The 26078-nt window shown below is 41.5% G+C and overlaps 1 protein-coding gene across 18 annotated transcripts in view; it reads right to left on the bottom strand.

Annotated features, from left to right (window-relative positions):
* The window catches only part of PCDH15 (protocadherin related 15), a 642855-nt gene that overhangs the window by 517754 nt on the left and 99023 nt on the right, over positions 1-26078 (bottom strand). For all 18 annotated transcript variants that reach the window (XM_077183412.1, XM_077183413.1, XM_077183407.1 and 15 more), the window contains exon 2: positions 10646-10888. The gene's annotated coding sequence lies outside the window, so the exon portion shown is untranslated. The remainder of the gene's footprint in view (positions 1-10645; positions 10889-26078) is intronic.

Genomic DNA, 26078 nt, shown 5'->3' with positions numbered 1-26078 from the left:
AGTCCTACCGGATTTTTAATTATCACACATCCTGATTGTGGCCTTGGGGACACACGGTGGCAGCTCCGTGGCCCCAGGGTCACTGGCTGGGATTTGGGAATTCCTTCCTGTGGGAAGGAGGGGGTTGGACAGCAGGTTACAGAACAGGGGACCAGGAATGGGATTTGGAGAGGAAAAACGATCCTGGCTTCTTCCCAGACACGCTTCCACATCCAACCCTGACGTCTGACATTTCTTCAGTGCTTCACAATGGATCTAGGCTTGGAAAGGAGGGGAAATGGAATGGTTTTGAGTCCTCTGGAAGGTATTCAGCTCCACTGCTCCAGACAAAAAAAATGTGTGGTGCTAATGTTCCATTGGCTAACAAGAATCCTCCCTGACACATTACTCCACTTATTTCATGGCTGTTTTGATTCGAGCACTAAAAGCTCTGCAAAACTGAAAAAAAATTAAAATAAATCAAAATTTAAACCCTGTAAAAGCAATTTTGCAGCTCAGGTCTTGAGGGAAGGACAAAACCTTTGGGCATTCAATAATTGAAGCTGCATAAGCAACAGCAACTGGCAGGATTACAGAGCAGAGCTTTTGACAAGCATTTCATGGAATTGCAGATGCTCCACCAGGCACACAAGGAGGACTGGTTAAGTTCCCAATGCATTTTTTAAAGAGGGAATTAGAGCTATCCATTCCAGGTCATTACTCATGGAAGACAAGGAGACTTGCAGCTTCTCTGGTAGCTGGTTACTAAAGAACTCTTTCTGTTCTTCAACAGAACACTCCTTCTATTATTCCCCCCAAATTATATTTATACAATAAATATAATTCTATTATATGTAGTTCTTCATAACTGAAAAATAAACCTGATTATCAACATACATTTCTGGCCTGCCCAGTGATCTTTGCAACAGTATTTTATCTCATTTGCACTATCAATCCAATTTTCAATGGGTTAGAGATCTGCTCCCTTTACCTTCTGCCTAACAGAATCCCAGAACTGCTGTTCATGGGGGTGTTTATTATTGGAATGTCTCAATTGAAAAGGGGTGAAGCACCCAAAACAGCTTCCAGCTGCAGTTTTGCTCTGAAGTCACCCAGGCAGCAGGCAGCACTGAACACATCTGGATGCCATAGAATATGGGACAGGATGAGCAGGAACTCTGTGTTCTGAGGTGTGGAGCTGCAGCTTTCACCCCTCAAAGGACAACTTGGGAATGTCAGTGTGAATCCTGCAGAGCCTTAACTTGATTTTTTTGTCAGGGTTGGGATTAAATGTGTGAGAGGGTATTTCTTGTTGGGACTCAGATGTTAATTAATTAGTTGTTATCTATATAACAGTCTCACAAACCCTGAGTTCTACAGCACTTTATTCTAACAAACTAAAAATGGAGCTCCATCTCTCTCTCTACAAGGCCTGTTAAGGATAAGCTGTCCAATTAAGAAATGACACCTGAATTATTTTTACTTTTGACCCAATAACCAACCACTCATGGCCTGCAATGTGGACTTTTCCTATCTAATTATAAAATATGCCCCAAATCCATGAAGAAGAAGGTGAAGAAGAAGAAGGACCAGCCTCTACCCTAAAACCTCCATCTTGCTTTATATATATTTCTATATTCTAAAACTTTAAACTCCAAGTTTTCCACCATGTGAAATTACATACTTCTATTCAAAGTGCACACCTATAAACCAAGTTCTGTCATTCAATTTTAGAAACCTTTTCCACGACCCCAGGTCAAATGCAGTATTCTCTTAGGAGTCAGTACCCACCAGCACAAAAAGCCTAAAATTCTCAGGGACCAAAATTCCCACAGAATCCTACACTGCACCCCAAAATATTTCAACCTGTGTTGCAGAGTCACTGAAGGACCACATAAAAGAGAAGGCTTCTCCCACTCTGCTCTGCTAAGGCAAAGCTGAGGAGTTTATAAAACAGCCGCTCCCTTCCCTTCCTGGGAGGATTTTTAGGCTGGATTTTAGGGAAAGGCTCCTCCCCCATAGCTCATGGGGCAGTGAATCCCATGGAATGTCCCCAAGGAATGGGCACAGCCCTAATGTGAGGCTCTGGGATGACACTCTCAGACAGAATATTGAGGTTTAGGTCATCCTGTGAGGAGAAAGGAACTGAACTTGATGATTCCCATTTAGCTTGGGCTATTGTGATTCCAGGAATCTCAGCAGGAAAACACTGGGGGTGACTCCCAGCAGAGTCACCAAGGACACAACTCAGGTGCAAAGGTCCATCTGCTCTGGGGGAAGTCACAGTCTGGAGAAAGCAAAAAAACCCAGCCTGGCACAGCTATTAGAGAGCTGCTCAATTAATGCCTTGTCATTAAAATAATAATCATGTCACAGTGGACAAGCTGCTAGGAGTAAACAATAACAGGCATATCCCTTGAAAAATGGCCTGTCAAGAAGTAAACTGAGTATTTTGAAGAGTTCTTTTTTGTAAAAAACACATGTATGATGTTAACCATGCACATTACAAGGCATCACAGCCCTTAAGTACAATAACCCAGCAGATTTCCAGTATCTTATAATGCCCTGGTGCTCCTACATCTCTTGTTTAAAGAATCCATGGTTCCCTTCCCCCCTTGGAAATCCCAGTCTGCTCCTTATTTTTCCTTAGCCATGCCAGTTTACTCCCCAGAACAACACCCCCAACTAAAGGATCTCAAATGCATTCATACAAAATACTTCCCTTTTTTTGTTTAAAAAAAGTGATGTTCTTGCTGGACTGTGAAATTTTTGTCTTGGTTTACATTAATTATAATTCAGTTCAACCAAAACTAATTATGTAAGCACATCCATCCTCCAAAATGCTTGGATATAAATTTCAAATTTGAAAATTTAGGCTATCCCAACCTTGCTCCTGCAGGTCACATGGGTTAAATAGAAAGAAAAAAATGCCTCGTTTGCTTTTGCATTGAAACTTTCTAAAGAAACCAATAATAATAATATTATCATTAATAATAATAGTAGTAGTAGAGAAAAAAAAAATCCCCTCCCAAATCTAAAGGCAAGACATGAAAAGAGCCAAGGATTTGAAAGCTACAAATACAGCATTCCCAAGAAAAATTGGGTTTTGGCAGGAAGTTTCTCCTGGGAGAAAGGGCAAAGCCAATTCTCAGTGCTACACAATTTCCATTATTTGGGAATGTTTGGGAATGCCACCTCTCCCAAGTTTGGATTGTGAATACCATGCCAAACCCTTGGATACCAGGAGAAATCTGGCACACTTGCAGGATGTCATTTCATCTCCACTGCCTGCTCACTGAAAAATTTATGTGCCCATTACTACCTTTGATGATGATAATGATGTCATTTACTTGGTCTAAAGTGGATGTCAGAACATACCCTGTGTCTTGATGGCAGCGATAAAGAAATCAAAGGGAAAAAAAAAAATCATTCCATGGCAAAAAAAAAGTGATTAAAATTGCTATGAAATTCCCATTACTGCTGGACTCCTGATAAAAATCATGACCTTGGCGATCAGCACTTTGAGGGAAGTGTTAGCAGGGCCACTGGTAAAAGGAAACCAACTCTAAAGTCAACAAGAAATCATCAAGTCAACAAGAATCCATCAAGGAGGTTGGACTACACTTACATATTAGCCCCATGGCAGTGGCACATGACTTGGCCTGGGCTTGCTAAGAACCAGGCTTTAAATGAGATTTTCAGGGCTCAGCTCACATTTGGGGTTCTGCTGGTGCTACATTTGCTTTGGGAGGCTGTTCAGGTGTTCAGGGCTGCTGCAAAGCCCCAGTGCCACAGGGCATAGCCTGGGCACACCTTCCTCTCCTCTCTGACCCCAGCTCTTACTCTTTTCCATGGAAAATTATCTTGGTTTGATTCTTGTCCCCATGTAAAAATGAAAAGCCAACATTTCTGCCTCTAAAGGCACAAAGCACATTAAACACATGCAGGTTCCACAGCAGTGACTGATCTGTCTCCACAACAAAAATAAGTGGCATTTTTACAAAATTGTTTTCCTGCCCCTATTTTTCCTATTCTTACTGCAACACCTTCCTGTAAAAATCAATGCAACCCTTCAAGTTCCTGGTTGTAAGATAAATTGATTGTACATAGAAAAGGTCACTTATTTCAGTAAAATGCAAACCCTGGGCCTGTTTGCTCATGGAGCAGAGCCTGGGAGAGCAAAGCATTCAAGATTCCCATGGCAGGAGCTCTCTCCCCAAAGCTTTGGGCATTTGGGACAGTCCCTGTACCTCTCCTTGGCCATGGGTTCCAGACAGAAGGAAAAACAGGGAAACAGAGGCAGTAAATTACTGCAAAACCTCTTTGGGCTCTCAGCTATAATGCAAACATGGCATAGGAAAGTGCCTTCTTAGCCTGAATTTTTCTGGCTTTACAATTTAAACCTTACACAGATATCACAGCAAAGCAACAATTCCAGTGTAAACACAAAAGCAGCAATCCCCAAACCAGCTCAGAGAAGCTGCTTTACCTGTTTCTGTAAACTCATTACCTAAGCACATGTATCCAGGCATCCATCCTCAGAAATGCTTGGATATAAATTTCAAATTTGAAAACTTGGGCTATTCCCAGCCAGGAGAGTACTGCAACCTTACAGGCAACATTTGCTAAATGGAAAGGAAAAATCACCTTGTTTGCTTCTGCATTGAAACTTTCTAAAGAAACCAATTAGGTAATAATAATAGTAATAGTAAATAATAAATAATAGTAATAAAGAAAGCAAACAAAACCCACCCAAAAACTAAAGGAAAGCACCAAAACAGCAAAGTATTTGAAGGCTACAAATACAGTATTCCCTGGAAAAATAGAACTTTGGCTGTTAAATTTGTGGTTGGGCTGGGGACCCAGTGCATTTTGTCTAATCTTATTTCTAGCACATGCTAAGGGTAGGAAACATGGACTGAGAAATAGCAACATCAACACTGCAGCTCTAATTATCTCCATATAATCTATGTAATTTAAGAATATTTTGTGTCCATCTGCTGAGAAGTTGAGTTGATAATTCAGGCCCACTTATCAGACTTCCACACCCTCATCTGACTTGTCTCCAGCACTGTGGAAGAAGTGATCCATGGACACCAATGGACATAACATTGCAGGGAAGCAGTCAATCCTTTCATCTTTGGGTGTTTAAAACACACAGGCTTTTCTGCCTGCTTTCTGTAGTGACAGGACACAGGGAATGGCTTCAAATCCAAGGAGAGAAGGTTTAGATTGGGACATTGGGAATGAGGAATTGTTCCCTGGCAGGGTGGGCAGGCCCTGGCACAGGGTGCCCAGAGCAGCTGAGGCTGCCCCTGCATCCCTGGCAGTGCCCAAGGCCAGGCTGGACACTGGGGCTGGGAGCAGCCTGGGACAGTGGGAGGTGTCCCACAGCACAGGGTGGCACTGGATGGGCTTTGAGGTCCCTCCCAACACAAACCATCCTGGGACTCTGGGATTCCAAATCCCATCCTAGAGGCAGGCCCATTTCTAAGATTCCCAGACTTCAATGCCCTCAGGAAGGGTGGAGCTGTCTCAAACCCTGCAGGGAATCCAGCACATTTCTCATCCCATAAGGGACTCTGGCCTCTGTGCTCCAGGCCTGGTGAAGCCCTAAACCTTTACAAATAAGGTGGTGCTGGCTCCAAGGTTGGGCTCAATGACACTGGAGGTCTTTTCCATCCTCAATGGTTCTATGATTCTGAGGCACAGGAAATTCCAGGCAGAACTCAAAGAACCCCAGAAATCACTCAAGACTCCTGAGTGCGAGTGGCTGCAGTGCTTGAGGTGCCACCCCTCAGCAGGGTTTGGGGCAGTAGCAAACAGGCTGGCACAGAGCCTGGGGCTCAGCCTCAGCAGCAAACCAAGCCCAGGTGATGCACACTCTGTCCTTTTGCCCTTTCTTTTCTCCCCAGACTGAAATGCCAGACAGATCCAGGTTGATGCTCTCAAAGCCAGGGGTTTCTCTGAGATCTGGGAACACAAACTATGCACAGATAAATGAAGAGCCATTAGATGTTCAATCCTTATCCAGTCAGACACAGCCTCTTGGAAAAGCCTTAAAGGCTTTTCAAACCAACAGCCACTTCCAAGGGATTATTGCTGCACTGACACAGAACCCTGGACACGGGTGTTCTTATCCAGAATTTAGTTTCATGGATAATTGTCTTCTGGAAAGCAGTAAGACAATATCTGCCAGTACAACTTCTCAATAAAAGCTCATTTTTCATATTCCAGCCCCGCTCTGGCTGACCTGAACACTCAGAGCCTTAATTGATGCATATGTGAAGCATTTCTGCACCCCTTGTTAAAGTCTTGTCCTGCAGGAATCATCTCCTCTCTTGTCAGCAAGATGCCAAGAGAGCCCCAAGGACACAACAGGATTTACACCATTATTGCACAAAGTGAGAACAGCTATTTCTTCCGTTGACATTCTGCTTGCACTGAAATACAAAAGAAATCTTCCTACTTAAGGGACTTCCTTTAAGCTGGAATTTAAACCATCTGATATATCAAGAGAGGTCTGAGGTACACAAATAAAGCCCTGTCTTCTTTTGAAAATTAAATACATTGATTTTAAATATTTAAAAACATATATATTTTTATAAAATGATATATATTTATTTATATATACTTTTCTATTTAGGGGCTGGAACTAGATTATGTTTAAGGTCCCCTCCAATTGAAACCCTTCTAGGAATTTGTTTTGGTTTAGGGCAAATTTGGGAGAGAATTTTTAAAGGGTTTGTTTTGGTTTTTTTTTTAGAAAAGCAGATTTGATTGTTTATTTGGTTTGGGAGAAAATAGTTTTTTAGAGAAAAGTGGAAAAATTGTTTATTAAACAGTAAAATAGTAAAACTTAAACAATATTAAACTATAAAATTTTTTGTTGTTTTAAAAGAGATGACAAATTTAGAAAAGTTTCTTTTTTTTGGGTTGTAGTTTGGCTTATTTAGTTTTTTATTAGTTTTTTTTTGTGTTGGAAATGCTGCAGCCCAGACCCGCTTTGGAGAGTTATAGGTGTGAGTTGTTGGTGGTTTTTTAGATGTTTAGTTTAGAGTAAGTTTAAACAGCTTTAAGAAAAGGGGAAAAAATAGGGAAATTCTGGTTTTAGTTAGCTAAAACTAACTAAAAGTAAAGGAGAGTCTTTTTTTTGTTGTTTATTTGTAGACAATATAGTATAGTGGGAGAAATGTGGAGGAGTGAGTGTAGTGTTTGAAAATAAACTGTGTGGGATTTTTTTTTTACTTTTGGGAATAAGTTTTAAAGGTATAAAACTTATTATTTAGCATAAACAGAATAAGATCATCATCAGCTTACTATTAAAACTAATATAAATTAGTGCCAGCACTCTGCTGCTCCCCTGACTTTGGGCACTGAGCACTTTTGCTCCTTCCCCTTCCTGAACCTCACTTTTATTACATTCATGTATTGTCCAAGACAGCCATAACTGGAGCTCACTAAATAAATTTGCTTGAAGAAATTTATACGGGGTTTGAAAGTTTAATGCAACTGCCAAAAGATTTTGGAGTGCTGGGAGAATTCATCTTACTACTCATTACATTTATTGATTCCAATCAAGCTCCCAGACATCAGCATAGGTGCCACTGCTAAGAAATAAAAAGTTTCCAGGAAATCTCCCCGTAAATCTGAAGTGACTGCCAGCTTTGGGCAAGGGAGGAAAGCTGAGGAAGAGCTGTGTAATCTACATGCCAGTAAATGCTTGGGCTCGTGGGTTGTCAGGCTCCACTTGAAGAGATTTCTCCAACATTGCTTTTATAACCAGAGGAGATTTCAAGTCTCAAGATGAGACTTCAGCCCTCCAGCCTGCAAAAGGGCCAATATTCATAGCAGTGTTTGCTCTTTCAATAATCTGTCAATTCAATTAGGGTTGAAAAGCAAAAAGGCACTTCTACACATAAAGGTTGGGGTTTTTTTTCCCTCTTTTATAATTAAAAGCTGCATCCTGCTGAAGGTAGAAGCTGAGCAGCCATGCAATCATTCTACACCAAATAAATAGAATAACTTTGGTGCTACATCTGCCCTCCAGAACAAGTGGAGGCTTTTCATTTGAGGATGGGAGGAAACAACAACTGTTGAGTTTTGGAAATAATTTACTACATTTGCCTGAGTTCACCTAAGAGAAAAAGAGCATTTGGGAAGGGATGAAAAACAATGACACAAGTTTTTTGTTTTCTACAGCTCCTACCCCAATCCTCCCCTAGGACTGGAGTGCAAACCACAGCTACTGCTGAGGGAACACCACAATCCAGCCAGCATTTCAAAGAGTTTGGCTGAGTACAGCATGAGATAAATATTTTATTTCCATGATCGAAAACTGATTTTAACATAATTACATTTCACTTTTTTTTTTCTGTGCAAGTGTGGTGGTTTTGTATGGGAGGTATCTACAGAAGTCATGTAAACCTCTGTGGAACTGACAATTACAGTCAATAGCCTCAAAATATCCGCCTCAAAATCTCATCTTAGAAAGAAATCTCAAAATTATCAAACCCTCAAATTAGCAAAACCAAAACCAGTACAGTGTGGTATAGATTGTAGAGGGCTACACTGGAAAACACTTGGGAAAAGAATTATTCCAAAAGTTTCCTGCAACTCCGAGCTTCTGAGGTATTTTTACTTGTAGTGGTTGCAATAAATAAGAGCAGTATGTAAAACAGGCCCATGGGAAAGACCTTTCTGGATCACCTGTGAGCTAACAATTTCTTGAACTGGTTGGGGTGGCCCATATTATAACAGAATAAATATTTTCAAACTTTGCTATTTCTGAGCATTTTGCTTTCTATTTAAATTTATAAGAGAACAACACCTGCAATGCTAAATAGAAAAATGTCAATAACCAGAATTCCTTGATGTTTGCCATTTTGCACAAATACAACCTGGATGTAGTTTAATCCTTGTTAGGCCTTACAAAATGAAGTTAAATGTAAACTATAAATAATGACCAGCCTGTTCCATTTGAATTTTCTGTTTTTTCTGTGTCATCACTTGACTTTGTAAATGAGGGTGATTTTGGGACATGCTCTTAAACAGCAACATCAAAAGTAGCTCAAAACTTCCTGTCTAGGTTGATGGTAAACCTGTTGTCTCCACAAAAATAAAGGAATTTTCTGCCTAGATGAAACCTCACCTAGCACAGGAACCTATCCAGCAACAGGATCAGCCTGTGGGATTTTGTGTGCAAGTTTCCATTAGGTGATGGTGCTGGGAAGGATTTGCTGCTCCACTCCTGACACAAAGCAGAGTTTATTGCTGAGCACCCCAGTAACTGAAAGCACAGGTACAACCCTAAAAACCTCACAGCAACTTTAGTCTCTATTAACTCAACAAAGAGGGAGTATCAGCTAGGAGAGAATGTGCTAAAACATAGCATATGATATTAAAAACCAACCAAACAAAGGAAAAAAAACCCCAGAAATAAACTATTTCAATGTTGCCTTTTGAATATATTTGGAGATCTCACTGAGAATCACCAGCACAAATGTTAATTAACCAGGCTGGCAGACAAAGGAAACAGATGTGAGTACAGTAATCTTGTGCACTGGAATTAATTACATCAAATTTTAGGTGATGACACAAATAAAGGTCAGGTTGTACTGCTGAGATGATCAAGAACACAAACTGCAAATCTATTGCAACATTTAATAACCCCCCATTCCCCACAGGGCAGGAACCCTTTCAGGCAGCTGTGTGATGAGCAAATACTTAAATGTCACACCTGGAAAATTACCCAACCTGTGCCTCCCATATCAGATGTTTCCCTTTTAAAACCCAACAAGAGCAGCTCTGTTTCTGATGCGTGGAAGACAATTCACACTCTCTAATTGCCACTAATTGCCAGCTACAATTTTATCCACAATTTGAACCCCGAAAAAGCTGCTTTCCATCAGCTGCAAACAGATAAGAAAAGGCTGGAAGTGAACATTACTCTCATGTGTTTGGATATCCCCTGCAAACTCTACCTAAGAATGTTTTATCCAGCCCCACGGTGGCATTTCCTGAATTCTACAGAATTGTGATTTAAAAGCATTGAGTAATGTGATAGCTGATCTCATCTTCAAGCTGCTTTTGAAAACTTCATTCTTACTCCATTTCCATTCTGGATTTATCTGATTTCAGTCTCCTACAAGGATCCTGACCTGCTCCTCTCTGTCACTCCAATCTGCCTCCAGTATTCAAGCATTTCATTCCATCTCTGCACCTCTAACCTGTCAGCTCCTTAGAAAATTTTATTCTCAGATATTTGATCACCAGAACCAACATCAAATTAAACATTAGGTAAATCTACTAAACTTGAGCAAATTAACACATAAGGTTCCATGGCTAACTTTAATAAAGATATATATTAGAGACAAATCACAAGGTTGGATATCAGGGGGAATTTTTTCCTGGAAAGAGTACTCAGGAATTGGAAGGGGGTCATTGGTGGAGTCTCCATCCCTGCAGGTGTCCCAGCAAGGGCTGGAGGTGGCACTCAGTGCTCTGGGCTGGGGACAAGGTGGGCACTGGGCACAGCTGGCACTCCATGGGCTGGCAGGGATTTTCTCAGCCTCCCTCAATCCTGGGATTGTTTCCTTTAATATTAAAATTATATTCCCTGCATCTAACATCTACCCCAAAAATGAAATTAAAGAAAGTCCCTCACCTTTCAGCCCTGGCCTGGTGTGTGGCTTCCAGTGACAGCTCCAGCTGATTGCACTGTATTCCTTCTTCTCCTCTGGGCTCTTCTTTTCTTCCACAGCTCCCCCAGCCTTGCTTGTCAGCTGCACCTTATTCCAGGGCTGTGCAGAAGCACCCAGGGCATCATCCCAGAGCAGCTCCCTTGTCCTCCCCCTGTGCTGGCTCAGCAGGCTCCTCCTGGTGCTGCAGGCAGGGAGAAGCCCATGCTCTGTGGGAGAGAAAGCCAGGAGATCAGGAGGAAAGCCAGGAAAGCTCACAAGGCACAGCCAGGTAGCCACACATCTCTTCATGGAGAGCAGGCAGGCACAACTTCCCAAAGAGAGTTCCTGGGAACCTCAGAAAAAGAGAAAACAATTCTTGTCTCTATTCTCTGCTCCTGCTGCTTTTGCACATGTGGAATGTGCTAGGAAGATTGTTTACCTGAAGGGAGTTGTTAATTGGATTCTGGTGATGGTTGTTTATTAGTATTAATTGACCTATTGGGTCAAAGCTGTGTCCTGGCTGTCTCAAGACAGTCCCAGCTTTTTCTTTAGTATTCTTTAATATTATTTGTAGTAGAGTTTCTCTTTAAATAACATAGTATTAATGTAATACAGCATAGTTTTAATAAAGCAATTTTTCAGCATTCTGAATCACGGAATCAAATGCAAATCACTGCCTACTGGGGGTTGCCTGTTTCTACTGTCACATTCTGCAATGTGACATAGCTGGGACAGAACAGCAGAGATTAATCCCAACGGAAGTGCCTTCCAAAACAGCAGTGGATCTTCAAACCATAGAAATTACTTGGCCTTTCTTCTCCCCCAGCCTCTTTCTAGGTATTTTAGACTGGCAATGAACAGCTACGAAAATTCCAGAATGGTTTGGGTTCGAACCAATCCCCTAAACCATCCCCAGAATGGGTTAGGTTGGAAGGGACCTTAAAGATCATCTTGTTCCAAACCCTCCAGCAGTATTTCCTAGAACAAGAGTCCTGCTCATTGCTCTGCTCCTCAGATGGAAAAAAACTCTTACTTCTCTTTATTAACTACACCTTAAAAACCTTATGTGCCTTCAGCAAACCCCAAGTGATCTTAAAGAGAGGTTCAGGGGCATTCACCAGAATGCAGAAAACACAACAGGAATATTTCTTGTTTGTTCTCATCAGAACAAGGGGTCACCTTAAATAAAGACCATTTTGTGAATAGATTCCAAAACACTAAGGAAAATATAAAGTGCAAAGCTTATTTTTCAATTAAAAGACCATTAAGACATAAAAGTTGTGAGCAAAAAATTTATATAAAACATCAGAAAAGCTTGCATTTCACAACAGTAATAGGGTTTAAGAAAAACTAAGTGAAACCCACTGGAATGAGGTTTTTAACATCCAGTTAATGGGCAGCTGATGATTTGCACAGAGCCACAGCACCAGCCTGGGGGGCTGCAGCAGGCACAGGAGCCCCGAGCTGAGCTGGAGCTGCTGCACCAACCAAGGTGGAAGCAGAGGATGATCTGAACCAACAGCTCTTGTTGTTCAGAAAAAAAATCAAATCCCTTAAAAAAATCAGTTAGAAATCCTTTTCATAGATAATTAAGATAAAACTTTGGTCCATATTGTGAGAAAAAAAAGCCTATGCAATGCCATGGCTGAAAGCCTTGGGAACAGAACCTATAGGGTGAGTTTGGCTGGGAAGGAAGCAGGGCAGAACAGTGGAGCTCCTTCAACCACGCAGGAAAACATGGCTGAAACAAATCTTGGTCTTCCAAATTAGGGCCACAAATTCTCTAAAACTTCTATAAACATTCTGGAGTTCATAAATAAGATTCCTGTTATTCTATTTCTTATTAACTTATTAATAAGAATTCTTATAAGAATGCTTAATTCTTATACAAATTCTTCTTAATAAGAACCTTAATAATTCATTAATAATAAATCCTATCAGAAATAAGTTCTTGAATTCTTTGTCACAGGATGAGAGGAGATGGTTGTGTAAGGAGCTGGTGTTGAGGAACTATAATCCCCTTGGATGTGAAGGAGCCACTGACAACACACAACATCCCTCAGCCATGGGTCACATGCTTTAAATTATAACACTCATGAAATTGAGCAACGCTTCAGGAGAAAGCTAATCCTGCTCCAAAGTAGGAAAAGTACAAAACAGAACTTTGGTAAAGTTTCTGAAACAAGTTACCCACAAAAAAACCACGTGTAGGAAGTGAAGGTGTTGGAAACATCAGTTTTGGAGTTACTGAGGCAGAACGAATTCACCTCTGATGCACAGATTTACCATGAAACCATCAGGAATCACTCCTCTGCTCCTGCCTTAGGCTCAACACCAAAGGGGGAAGAATAAAGCAAATGGTCCAGCCAGAACTTGTGAATGCTTGGATTCCTAACTTCCAGAAAGAACCCTTTGATTACAGCCCTTGTACAGAACACACACAGACACAGACAGATGTGGATCACGCCGGTGGCAAAGGCTGTGCAGCTCAAAGAGGAAGATTCCTCCCCAAAACAAAGGCTGGCTCTCCATCACAAATATTCCCCACTCTCCTCCCCTGGTGACAAAGAGAAAGCAGCAGCAATTGCACAGGAGCTGCTCTCAGACAAGTGACATTTAAGCCCAGTGTTCCTCCCGTCGCTGGCAATCTTCCCCCGCTCCACTGTGCTCACATTAATAAAGAATTCAGAGGTGAGCAAGAGCTCCTCAGAATATGTCAAGGACTGGGGGAGAAATGCAGCATCAGGGAGGAAAATCCATTAGAAAAATGAAAAACAAGATCAAGCCAACCATGAATCTCACACTGCAGGACTACCAGGTTGCCTTATTAAATTGCACGTAAGGAGAAAAATAAATGAAAGGGGTGAAATTTGGAGAAGCAGAGGCCTATGCATACTGAAGCACCTGAAAATCTCCAGGAATTCAAATAACATATTAAAAAACAAAAAGGAGAAATTTAATTCTATTTCCAGGCATTTCTTGCCTAAAACTACACATGAACATATCCTGTTTTCCAGAGCTGTAAGTGTGTACCTCTTGTGTGTGGGAAGAAAGAGAGGCCCTAATATTAAGGTATTTGTTCCAAAAACTTGTCTTCTTCCCTGTTTTCACCTACCAGACTTCCCTGTCTGATCCATCTTTCCCTCCCCTTGAAGGTTTTGGGTTCAGCAAGGAAGTGGTCAAGAAAATCCTTGAACACTCACCCCAGAACAAGAAATTTGGGCAGGAGATAATAGACTAAGCAGCCTGCAAGGTGCAAAGGTTCAAAAGTCTCAGGTGCTCCACTAAATCCAGAGGTGTGACCTTAATTAAACCATCAAATTGCTTTATGATTCAGAATCCAAGTACAGCATGCCCCATCCTCTCCTATTTCCATCAAATACATGTCCTGGACATAAAGGGCTCCAGTTAATTAAGAAGGATTGTTGAAATCATGTAAAGCATCAGAAAAAAACTCAGAGGTAGGGTCATTTATTTCAAAAGGGAGCATAAAAAATGAACAAAATCACATCGCAGCACTCAAGGGGAAAAAATTGAATGATGCCCATTCTTTACTTAAAATACTTTGCACTTAAAACTTTGCAGACTTGGGTTCCCAAATGGGAAATACATGTGCTTTGGACCCCAGTAAATACAGCAGAGAATGTTTCACTATGTGCCTGCTCATTAACATTTATGAACACGTTAATTAGAGCAATTCTTAACTCTGCTCACAGTACAAAAGCACTGCGTACATTTAAAATCAACTGAAACCACATTAAAACCCTCAAATTGAAGGATGAGAGTTGCCAAGGTTCAAAGAGCAGGGGACCAAAACAACTGGTTAAAAGTGTTCCAAATAAACCAATCCAAAGATCAGAATATTTCAAATATATTTTAAATATATTTGAAATTTAATATCAGATTATATATATATATATATATCAGAACATATCAATCTATATATCAGAATATATAAATCTTTGATATTTTATATTTAATACCAGAATATTTTTCCTGTACAAAGTTGACTGTATTAATGAAGTTGTTTCCTATGAGAAGACATACAATAATTTGAGTCATTTTCAAGTAAAAGGTTAATGGATATAAATTACCAAAAGTGGTAGAGACAAATCATCTCATTAAGCCTGCTGACATTCCAGGATTCAGTTGTAACAGAGCTACACCAATCAGTACTCCAGCAGCCTCTAATTAATTTGTTTTCTCAGCCATTACCAACTGTAAGGAGGAAGGAACGTTTCCCAAAGCCAATGCCTCATTTTGGGGGGAACCCAGGGATGTTTTCAGATCAGGGGAACAGAGCCTTGTCAAGAGATTTCCTGAGATCAGAACAAACCATTTAAACCAACCAACCATTTTTGTCCTGCTCAGAAATGAGATGTGGACATGAGCAGGGGCAGACCCTGGTGATGGGATCCAATTCCAAATAAAGAGTGGCAGCTCCATAGGAAGAAACCCTTTCCAGGAGCACTTTTGTGACTCAGTTCCTACATCTCCTCTTTGTTCTCCTCCCCAAGCCTGATTTTTTTGTCTTCTGGCAAGAAATGTCCCTCCCAGAGTGCTGCTGGCATCTCATCACTGATGCATCTGCTTCAAGCCAAGGCTTTCTTCATCTTAATGTAAAGAGATTCATGAGCAGAAAAATGCCAGATGATGGAGTTGTGCTCAGAGGTGACCAAACCTCCATCCTGGATTTCTTATTTAACTGACTCCATCTAGAACAACTCCAAGTTCCAGGTTCTCCTTACCATCATCTGTTCTTTGCTATACCCCAAACCCAGAAAAATGAATAGATCTATTTGATTAATGCTTGACTTACAGCACCAGTCAGTGCAACTACAGAAATACTTCATTTTTACAACTACACACTGCAGTAGCTCTATTTTCAGTTGGCACAGCTAAACCAGTTTGCTTGGATTAGTATATTTTGAAGTAATCTAGTTAATAATTGCCCAAAATGGAGATGATGTTGAGCTGGGGGTTGCAGCAGCTGAAATTAGACACATCTGTTACAGTACTTCTCTCTTTTTAACTCCAAAGGAGTATTTATCCAATTTTAACTCCAAGCAAGGCCTGAGTTTTGTAAATAATGCTGTGAAGCAGAATCCTGTTCATACACATAGGACTCATCTTCCTAATCTTCACATTTCTTAAAAGAAATCCTACTGGCAAAAAAACTTCATCTGAAAGCTCCTGGAATTCCTCAGAGCACATCACCAATTGTGAAACTCTGTGTGTGAGGAAATGGTTCAACTCTGGCCCCAGCAGAAATCTGAATGCCAGGTCTATGCTTTAAGATTTTCACAATATCTGTGAATGCTCTGAGTCTGGTTAAAGGGATCTGTCACAAAATTGTCCTTCACAGAAACCCAGAAAGGTTTGGGTTGGAAGGGACCTGAAATCCCATCCAGTGCCACCCCTGCCATTTCATGGCAATGGTTTTGCTCTAGTCTGGTGCTGTGCAATTTAGGAATAACCAATTCCAGGCAGCCTATGAAGTTATTTAAGGCAGAGGATTTTCAGGTGTACCTGGTTTCAAATACCTTCTACACCTGAACATGTGCTGGTATTTTAATTTAAATCCTTTGCACATTGTCTGTTTTATGCTTAGAAATTTCAGACTTTCCCTTAAAGAATATTGAAATGAATTAACAACTTTGAGATACAGATGAGGCAGGCTGAGTCATAACCCATTTTAGAGAGAAATCCAGAGCTGTGCAGCCACATACCCTGAAGGGGCATGACCAGCTCACTCTTCCTCATGCCCCTCAACAGAGTTAAGAGCTGCACCTCAGACACCCCAGCAATTTTCTGCTTCACAAACAGCAATAAATGACAGAGTTGCTGCAGAGCCATGGGATGGCTGTGTACATAAATATAGATGCACTTGGTTTGCTCTGTGACTGAACATCTGAAAAGCAACAAGACAAGGAAAAATTAACTTTTCAAGAACAGCATGAAATGCTGCACAAGAATATTCAGTATTTCCTCTGTTCAATGTACTGTGTTCCACACAGAACACAAACCACCAAACTTATGCAAGTTAAAGCTTTTAAAGGAAATCTCAAAGTTGGGCTCCACAATTTTTATTGCATTTTAACATTCTGAGTATGTATGTTGCCTGCTTTGATCCAGCAAAAGAGTTTAACCTGAAGCCAAATTTCCAAAAAAAAAAAAAAGGAAAAAAATGAACCCCCCAAAAAAAACCAACCAAAAAACCCCAAAAATAAAATAAAAAAACAACACCTGAAAAGACTTAACCTCTTGCAAACTGACATCAAACTGTCCATTACACCTTTTCTTATTGGAATTTTAAATCCAAGTGTCAATGAATCAAAGTAAATATTGGGATTTCCTGCAGACACACCCCCCTCATTCTGAGCTAAACTTGAAGGGTTTAAGTTTAGCCGTCTGTGCTCTGAAGTAAAGAAGATATTAAATAAATAATTTAATAAATAAAATATTAAAGATTAAGAAGTCTCCTCCTATGGTTGTGGTGTTTAGTCAGCTCATAAACACTTCATAAAGTCAGCTGGGTGCAAAGGCACAGAGTTTATCTCTAACGTGACATTTAACTTGAATTTTACTGGAAGTAATGATCAAAATTCATATTATTTAGATCTCCATGAATCATGGCTGCCAACCTAGGCCTTCTCAATACTTCTGACTGTACCAGCAATTAATATCTCCTGTATTGAGTCTATGCACCAGGTTGAGAGAATCTAAAATTCTCCCTGTGCTCACAGTGCTGATTTCTCTGTCTGCTGCACAGGCAGCTTTCCTGCTCCTCATCTGCAGGGAAAATCCTCTGCCTGGTGCCTCCACATCCCATATTCAAAGAGAGACTTCAAATGAAGTTCTGGCATTTCTCCAGCATTAACTCTGACACAGTCAATTCAGCAGGGAAATGCCAGATTTGTCTGAGCTGCTCAGGGGGTGGGGTGGGCAGAGCTGTGCTAATGCCCCTCCCCTCTCCCTGCATTTATTGCAAACAATTTTCAGACATGTTTTCCTAAGCAAATTTGATTTTGTCAACATATCCAGTGGGTTTACAATACAGGTATTGTTGCTGGAAATGTCAGTGCTCTAAATGCGATTCCTGATGCAGCCTCTCATAGGATATTGAGAAAGAGCCAAGTAAATTTGTTCTTTCTATCTAAATGTCAGTTTAGGTGTAAAAACCCCTAAATATCATGAAGGGAAGAAGAATGTGCACTGTGTGTCTAATGTGATGACTTGGATAAGAAACAAAATTAAATCTGTTTTGTGTGAGAATACTGAACCCTACAGTGGAGGATGTCAACAGCCCCTCTGTAAAAGGAAATGTATATTGCAGATATAAATAACTTTACAAGACCCTTTTTATTGTTATCATAAAACCTCAAAAACATGATGGAATCAAAGCCATATTAGAGTTTAAAATACCATAAACCAGAAGCTATTATATCCCTGGCATACAGGATAGTTTAAAGGAAGACATAATCACTAAATCAAAATTTATCTTGCATCAATAATAGGAGAAATGTGTTTTTATCATACTCCCCCATCCAAAATCCTCCACAAAAGTCAACAATGCCTCCATTTATAAAAAATATTGGAGGGAATTTGGGGTGTTTGCATGGAGAAATAACTGGTTGTAGAGGTGGGGACTGAAGGTAGGATGGAAAGATGGGTGGTAAAGGCCAGGCAAGGTTGGAGATGTCCTGTCCAAAAAAAAGCCAGAAAGAGTCTGGGAAGGTGATATTCCATGGATGATACAAAGCAAGTTTAGAGTTTAAAATACCATAAACCAGAAACTGTTATATCTCTGGCAAACAGGATAGTTTAAAGGAAGACAATCACTAAACCAAAATTTATCTTGCATCAGTAATAGAAGAAATGTTTTCATCATCAACTCCCCATCTCCCCATCCAAGACCCTCCACAAAAGTCAACAATGCCTCCATTTATAAAAAATATTGGAGGGAATTTGGGGTGTTGGCATGGGTAAATAGCTGGTTATGGAGGTGGGGACTGAAGGTAGGATGGAGAGATGGGTGGTAAGGGCCAGCCAAGGCAGGAGCTGTCCTGCCCAAAAAGCCAAAAAGTCTGGGAAAAGAGAGGCTGGGAAGGTGACATTCCATGGATGAGACAAAGCAAGTCCAGACAGTGATGCTGAGAGCCACCTGCAGGGATGTGCAGATGGACCTTCCCTGTCTCAGAGCCTGAGCAATCACTGTGATGGATGGGAGGCAGCAGGAGGAGGTGTGGAGTCAGGGACCCGAGGGGAACATCCTGGCTCTCCACACAAAATGATGGATCCCTGCTGCATGCTGATACGCAGGAGCAGCAACGTGGGGCTGCAGCTATTAATGCTGGGAGGAAATTGGTTCAGACTCCTTGACAGCCACTTAAAAAAGCAAAATACAAGAGTAGAAAGCAGGGAAAAAAAAAAAAAAAAGAAAATCAAGTGTTTGTTTGTAAAACACACAGTGCAAACTTGTCGCACGTAATTCTGACTCCCCCACCTCAACAAATGGATCAGGGACTTAGAAAGGGTTTAAGGATGGGAAGGAAAGCTGAAACCTGATGTGTTACAAAGGGATGAGAGAGGTGTGGCACACCCAGAGCAAAGAGTGACAGCCCAGCCTCAGGATCAGAGCATCCACAACAGCTCCAGACAAACAAAAGGCTGGGGCCTTTCCTGCATGGCCTGTCATTAGGCAGGGGAAGCTGGCTCCAAGACACCATGAGTTCCCATGGAGAATCCAAGGATTCTCAGGATCTATGTGGAAGCCAGACCTCCTGGATATACCTCTGGCTTCCCAGCTGCCACAGTGTGTGGCACCTGAGAGAGCTTCCTGAAGAACTTTTATTGTACGCTTGAGCTAAACTCACATTGTCATGCTGCTTTCCAAGGGAAGAACCCTAAAAATGATAGAAAAGCAGGAAAAGAGAAGAGAAGAACTCTTTATCTTGAGCTCCAAGTGGCTGAGAGGCAGCTGGAGTGTTCCAACACTGGAGGAACTGCAGAACTGGTTTGTGGCTGCACTGGTGAATCCCACCAGGACCCTCTTGGACACTCCCTGACCCTCCCCTGTGATCTCTGCCCCCAATACTACCCCCATCCTCACCCAAGTGCCCTCTGCACTCTTTTAGGACTGGCACATCCCCTCACCCTTTTGGTTAACCAAGACAATTTTGTGATCCCATCAGCAACCCCTCGGCCAACTTCACCCGAGTCAGCACCAAAGGTTGCTCAACACACAGACACATGAGAATGAGCAAACACTGTGCAACAGCTTGGATGGGGATGCAGGATCTCCCCTTGCAGGATCCCTGCCTCTCATAGCTCAGCTTCCAAATTCCAGGCTAGAGGTTTCATCTGCTCAAGGTTACCCACGAATCCTTAACAGAGTTCTGAACCAGACTCCAGTCTCATGTAAGATTTTAATTGCAAAGCTTTGCACAAACAGATTTGTTTTTCTTGGTTCCACTGTATTGTAAATAATAAACCTCCCTCCATAACACCTGAAAGCTTATTATGTGCTTCAGTAAAACTGTTCATAATTATTCAGTTATCTGATTATGTTTGCCCTTTTGTGTATTTGAGCACCTCAGAAAGACAGAAGGTATTAAAGCATTTACAAAGCAGGCAACTAATTTATTTTCACATCATTTGCCCTCCCATACTGCCTATTATTATATGCAATCAGTCAACTAAACTACAGGATGCCCCCACTTTCTATATTCCTGAATGGCCAATAACATCAGCTGTAAGGAGGATTTCTATTGAACACTGATATTCTTGTTTGGACATGAATACCCTGTGTCTGTGCAGATATAGATCCCCACAGAAGGAAACCTTGTTCCCTGAATACTGGATAAAACAAAAAAAACCCATCAGAACTGCTTGCAAGGAGCCTGAGCGTGACTGATAAGGGAGCTGTATAAATCTCCAGCAGCCACTTGCCAACTTAATTCTGAAACATTCAGCTGATTCCAACTGCAGATTATGACTTTTCTCTAACCATCCCCTTTTTCATCTTCTGCTAGAAATATTCATTTACCCAAAGCAGCAGAGAGGCAGCCCAGGACACCCAAACTTGGATAAATCACAGGCGTTGATTTCATCTCACGCAAGCGAAGCTTCCCGCTGTCCTTTTAAAACAAACAAGGAGGACTCAGAGGCCTGCACATAATCACTGAATTACAAAGAACAGATGTGAAACATTAACAAGGAAATGCTTATGCTGGCAAGGAGCAGGGACTATAAAACAGCACACACTTGTACCCAGCCAGACTGGCTTTTCAATGACTCATACTTATGAGACTACAAACAAGAAGGAACAAAAATTAAATGGTTCATTTGACTGGGCCTAATACACTTTAGTTACTTTAAATTAACTGGTAATTGTGCCATTTCTTAACCTTGTTCTTTTCCTTCTGACTTCTTAGTTGGAATGCCTTGATGGAGGGGAAATTATTACAAACCCCACACAGCTCCTATCTATGCATTTACCTATCCTAAATTCATGATTAGTGCAGGCATTCCCTTCAAAACATGAAATAAAAGCACCCCTCTGTCAATTGCCTATTCAACCTGTTACTACACCAAGTATGCACCAAGGATTAATTTTTCTTTTTTTTTTTTAAACCAGTTCTACAAAGATTTTATCCCGTTCATTCTCTGAGCAGCCTGGGATAGTGCAAGGTGTCCCTGCCCATGGCAGGGGCCTAGAATGAGATGAGCTTTAAGGTTCCTTCCTACCCAAACCATGCTGGGGGTTCTGTGATATTGCCAGGCCTATTTCTCACCCAGCACTGACAGAGGGAGAGAAAAGGAGTCACTACTTGCAGTGTTAATAAGGGAGGGTGTCCAAGCCATACCATGAATAACCTCATACTATGGATAACAGAGATAAGAACCACTCTGAACTGCAGGACAATGAAGGCTCAAATACAAATAGCAATTGAAATTCATTGCATTTCATTAAAAACCCACTGCCTGACTCTCATCCATACATATTTTCTATTAGTGTGCCTGTCCTACAAACACACCCTCATCTCCCAAGCCACTTCATGTTTTATTGACCCCATGACTTGGGTTGCAAGACATGAAAAAGAGCTTTGCTCCTGCATGATTTGATGGTGACATCACATTTACAGGAGCTGGACATTGATGATCCCTGTGGGTCCCTTCCGGCTCAGGAAATTCTGTGATTCCAAAAAAAGGAATGTATGTGCTAAGGGGAGATTGTTGCCCATCTTCCCTCACGGTGCCAGGGAGAAAAAAACAGGGCCAATTGCATACAAACAGAACCTTCCCACTTGTCTTTATCACAAGTACTTTAAGATATCCATATTATCTCCTGTTGTTGTTCAAAACACATAAAAATTAATTCCTTAACTACTTGATTGTAAGGACACAAGCAAGATCAACACACTCAGTTTGAAAAGAATCATAACCTGGATGGAGCATGTTGGGAAACCTCTCCTGCTCCAACTGCTGATGAATGGATCTACTTGGTTTTTTTATTAATTTATTTTTTTTCTCTCAGAGATAAGATCTCTATTATAATGTAATATATAACATTATAGTGTAATATTATATATACTATAATTAGATGTATAATATATTAGTAGATATTATATATATATATATATATATAATATACAAATCTATATTTCTCAAAGAGATACCCATATGTTAATGCAGAATTCCTCATTATGACCAACTTGGATTCACTTTTTGAGAGCACTGGGGACATATTTTCTTCCTATTACCCACTGGGAATGAGAAGGACTGAGGCAGTGAACGCCTTAATTTTTTACAAATCATCATCGTTTGGTAAATTCTGGCAGTGATTATTTCAGCACAGCTATTAAAAATTCAGCCTTTATTTGCAATCAGAGTCTCTGAGGCTCCCATTAAAGAGGCCTCCTTGTGCCTTCATCTCCCACAGTGAAGAGTCCTTCAGCCTCACATCACCCCTAAGCTCTCGTGCCCACAGAAGCTGAATTAAATCACTCCATGCCTTTTTTCCTTCAACAGAATGGATAATTCACTTTTGTCTCACAGCAAATTGAGCACCCTCAAATCACTTCTGTGTCTCTTTCCAGCACAATGTTGAAATTCCAATCAGATTTTCCAGCCTAGGAATGACCTTGCCATTACTTCCTATGGAAATACCACCACTTGTAGCCCAGGCTGATGTTGCCCTGTATTGAGTATTATTACACATATCCCCATAGGCCTGTTCTTCACACCACTAGAGAAATTACAGACAAATTTGACTGGTTGAAGCCTTTTAGACTGATGAATTCTGGGCAATAAGGGAATGAACAGATCATTATGTTTCTTAGTCTCCATCAAGAAGAGCACTGGAGCAGTTGAGAACTGGAGGAAAACTCCCTTTACCAACCTGAGGGAGCAGCACAGGGAAAAGACAGAAGGTGAGGCAAAGAAAGGGGGGGAAAAAAAAGCTGAAGTAAAAGCCTTGTTTTGTTTCATTGTTTAATCATTTTTATAATTAAGATATAGAGAGCCCAGTTATGGCCCTAGTGAGGAGCTCCACTGTCCCGTACTGCAGAAATGCTCCTTTACCCTTCCCCACCCAAATCCTTATATTCATAATCCTATTTGAACAGAGCTTTAAAATTCATGATTTGTGCTCAAATTCAGAAGAAATGTTGAAATAAAATGGCAAGACAAAAAGCAACCTCTCAGCTGTGGTGGGCTTTCCAGCTCAGTTGCAATGCCAAGTTTTTAATTTGCTCAAGGCTCAGAGAGCCTGAACACTTCACATTTCAGTGCTCTGAAGCTCCTTTCACACCCAAGCTGCAGTCAAATGCACAGAATGATGGTAGCACCTGTGTTATTCAGGGTACATTTTCCCTACTGGCACAAATGCACGGTGCCATTCAAATTAAGACTTCATACCAAGATGGCAAATTTCCCAAATCACCCCCTTAATCTCTCCTATCCACTTGATAGGAAAGAAAAGGTAATTAAAGCCCACAAGATGAACAATAACAGAACATTGCACATGTACAAGGAGAACAATCGATGTACAAAGACAAGAGAGAACTAGAAAACACTAAAAAACAAATTTAAAAAAATTCAAGTGCTCAACTAACAGATTAGTTTCTGCACAGAGATCTATAGGGCATTAACTTTCAGGGATCACAGCACTGATTTTCTCACAGGAGCAAAACAGGTATTCACAGTCATTGGGATCCTTCAGCACACTGAATTATGCAGCTGGCACAGCACAAGACAGGAACAAGTAGGTGTTGTGTCCATCAAGGCCATGGACACGACCCCCAAGCAATTCCTCTATAAGGTATAAAAAAACCCAGTAGTTGAGACATCAAATTTTTAATAAATGTCCTTTTTTATTATAAGGTACCAGTGAGAATTAGTAAGTGACACAGGATGTATTCTAAATGCCTCATATGACAATTCCTGAAACAAAAAAGAGATGACAACTTGTTTTTACTGTGTTACCCTGCAGAGTTGGAAAGAAAAGGCTCATAAACCACTAGGCCAAGCAACATCTGCATGAACTACCTGGAATGTAGCCAGAACAGGGGACACAACCTCCAGGCAGCCCAGAAATCAGTGCAGGGAGGAGGACAACGAAAGTGGGTCACTCCTGGTAAAGGGCCCAGTGTGCTCCCTTTATCCACCTTCTCCTGCTCTAGACCTCTGAATGGTTTCAGGAACAGATGGAAAATGTGGCTGATTATCAGTTTCTCTGGGTCTGGATTGAAGGCACTTGAGATGGCAGCTTCATGTTCAGACTCAGGTGTTTATTATTTGTTATCAGTAAAACAGTCTCACTACTGTGGGTTCAGCAGCCTTTCATTAGAAGGCACAAAATGGCAACAATCTTTTGTTCCAAGGTCTTTTAAGACTAAATCATCCAATTAAGAGCTGACACCTGGATTATCTTCCCTTTTAACCCAATAACTGATCCCACAGAGCTGCAATGGGGACTTTTCTGCCCAATTACAAAGTGCCACCCAAACCCATGGAGAAGGAGGAAGAAGCAGCATGAAGAAGAAACCCAGGGTGACACCCTGTGCCCTCCATCTTGCTTCCATCCACAACACACTAAAAATCCCAAAACCTCAATTTCTCACCCAGTGACACACCTACACTGCTCTCTATAATCTATTGCACACTTTTGTGGGTTCTGGTCTATCTTGAAGTCTGGGAAACTTTCTCCATGAATGAGGGTCAGAGTCAGTGCTGCCCTGGGGGTCAGGGCACCCCAGAGCAGACAGAGAAATATCCCAGTGCCTGGGGTTTCCCCAGCTGATCCTGTGAACTCTGAGAGGAATACCTGCTGATCCCATCCCCAGCAAGGGGAGCACAGGGCATGGACCCTCCACCCTGGGGACACATTTAATGCCAGGGAGCTGAAGGACACCGGGCTCTGGAAGCACCACTCCAAGCAACAGCATCCATCTCACCCAACAGGCAGCTTAAGCCCAGACATGACTTTATTTCTAGGATCTTATTCCCAGACAATAATATTCCTGGGGAGCTGCACAGCAAGCAGCACAGCTGATGGACAGTGCTGTGTCAGGCTTCAGAGGTCAGCACTGTCTCAGCCTTGCAGATGTTTTCAAGGCAGTGACGTGCCCTGAGACAGCCAGGGGGACAGGACAGATGCTGTCACTTCAGGGCCAAGGCTCCCTGGCACCAAAACTCATGTCACTGCTCAGTGGCCAGCTCTGAGGCCAAGATGAAACTGTTTCAGCAACTGCTCTTCTCAGAAGTGACCAGTGTGTGTCCTGCTGTGGCTGGAATATGTGGAATAATCACAGCTACCCTTTGCCAAGGGTGATTTCCATGGTCTGAAACACAGCCTCCCTGTGAATTTTGTGGCAATCAGATTGTTCTTTGCCTATTTCTGTTCTTCTCCATTTATTTTTGGAGGAGCGTTACCAGCATGTGTAATTCAGCAGGTCTGTGACAGGGAAGTCAGGCAGGATAGGAAGGAATAACAGACAGGAATAATTGGTACAACAAACAGACTGGCTAATTCCAGCTCCAGTTCAGGCTATGCTGAGATCAAGTCCATGCATCCCAAATTTACCCAGCAGCCAAGAATCCCTGACTAACATCATCCTGGGGAACAACAAAAGGAGCATGAAGCTGTTTTGTTTGCACCTGACCAGGCATAATATGAATTCTTGGATAACTTGGGGCAGAAGCAGCCTCTAAATCACACTGTCCACCCTGGCTGGGTGACACAGGTGGCCTTGGAACACCAGCTGTCCCTGCAGCAGGATGCTGTGCCCGGAAATGTGGTCAGACTACTCCAACACTGTGCAGGGCTGTCAGTGGTGGGCTGAGAGGGGCAGTGTGTGCTGCTTGTGGTGTTAAATGGTGCTAAAATCAGTCTGGCTTGTCCTGACAGAGGGG

This window comes from Agelaius phoeniceus, chromosome 9, assembly GCF_051311805.1.
Source record: "Agelaius phoeniceus isolate bAgePho1 chromosome 9, bAgePho1.hap1, whole genome shotgun sequence".
NCBI lineage: Eukaryota > Metazoa > Chordata > Aves > Passeriformes > Icteridae > Agelaius > Agelaius phoeniceus.
Note: the sequence above shows the minus strand (reverse complement) of the source record. Positions and strands in the feature narration are given on the sequence as shown.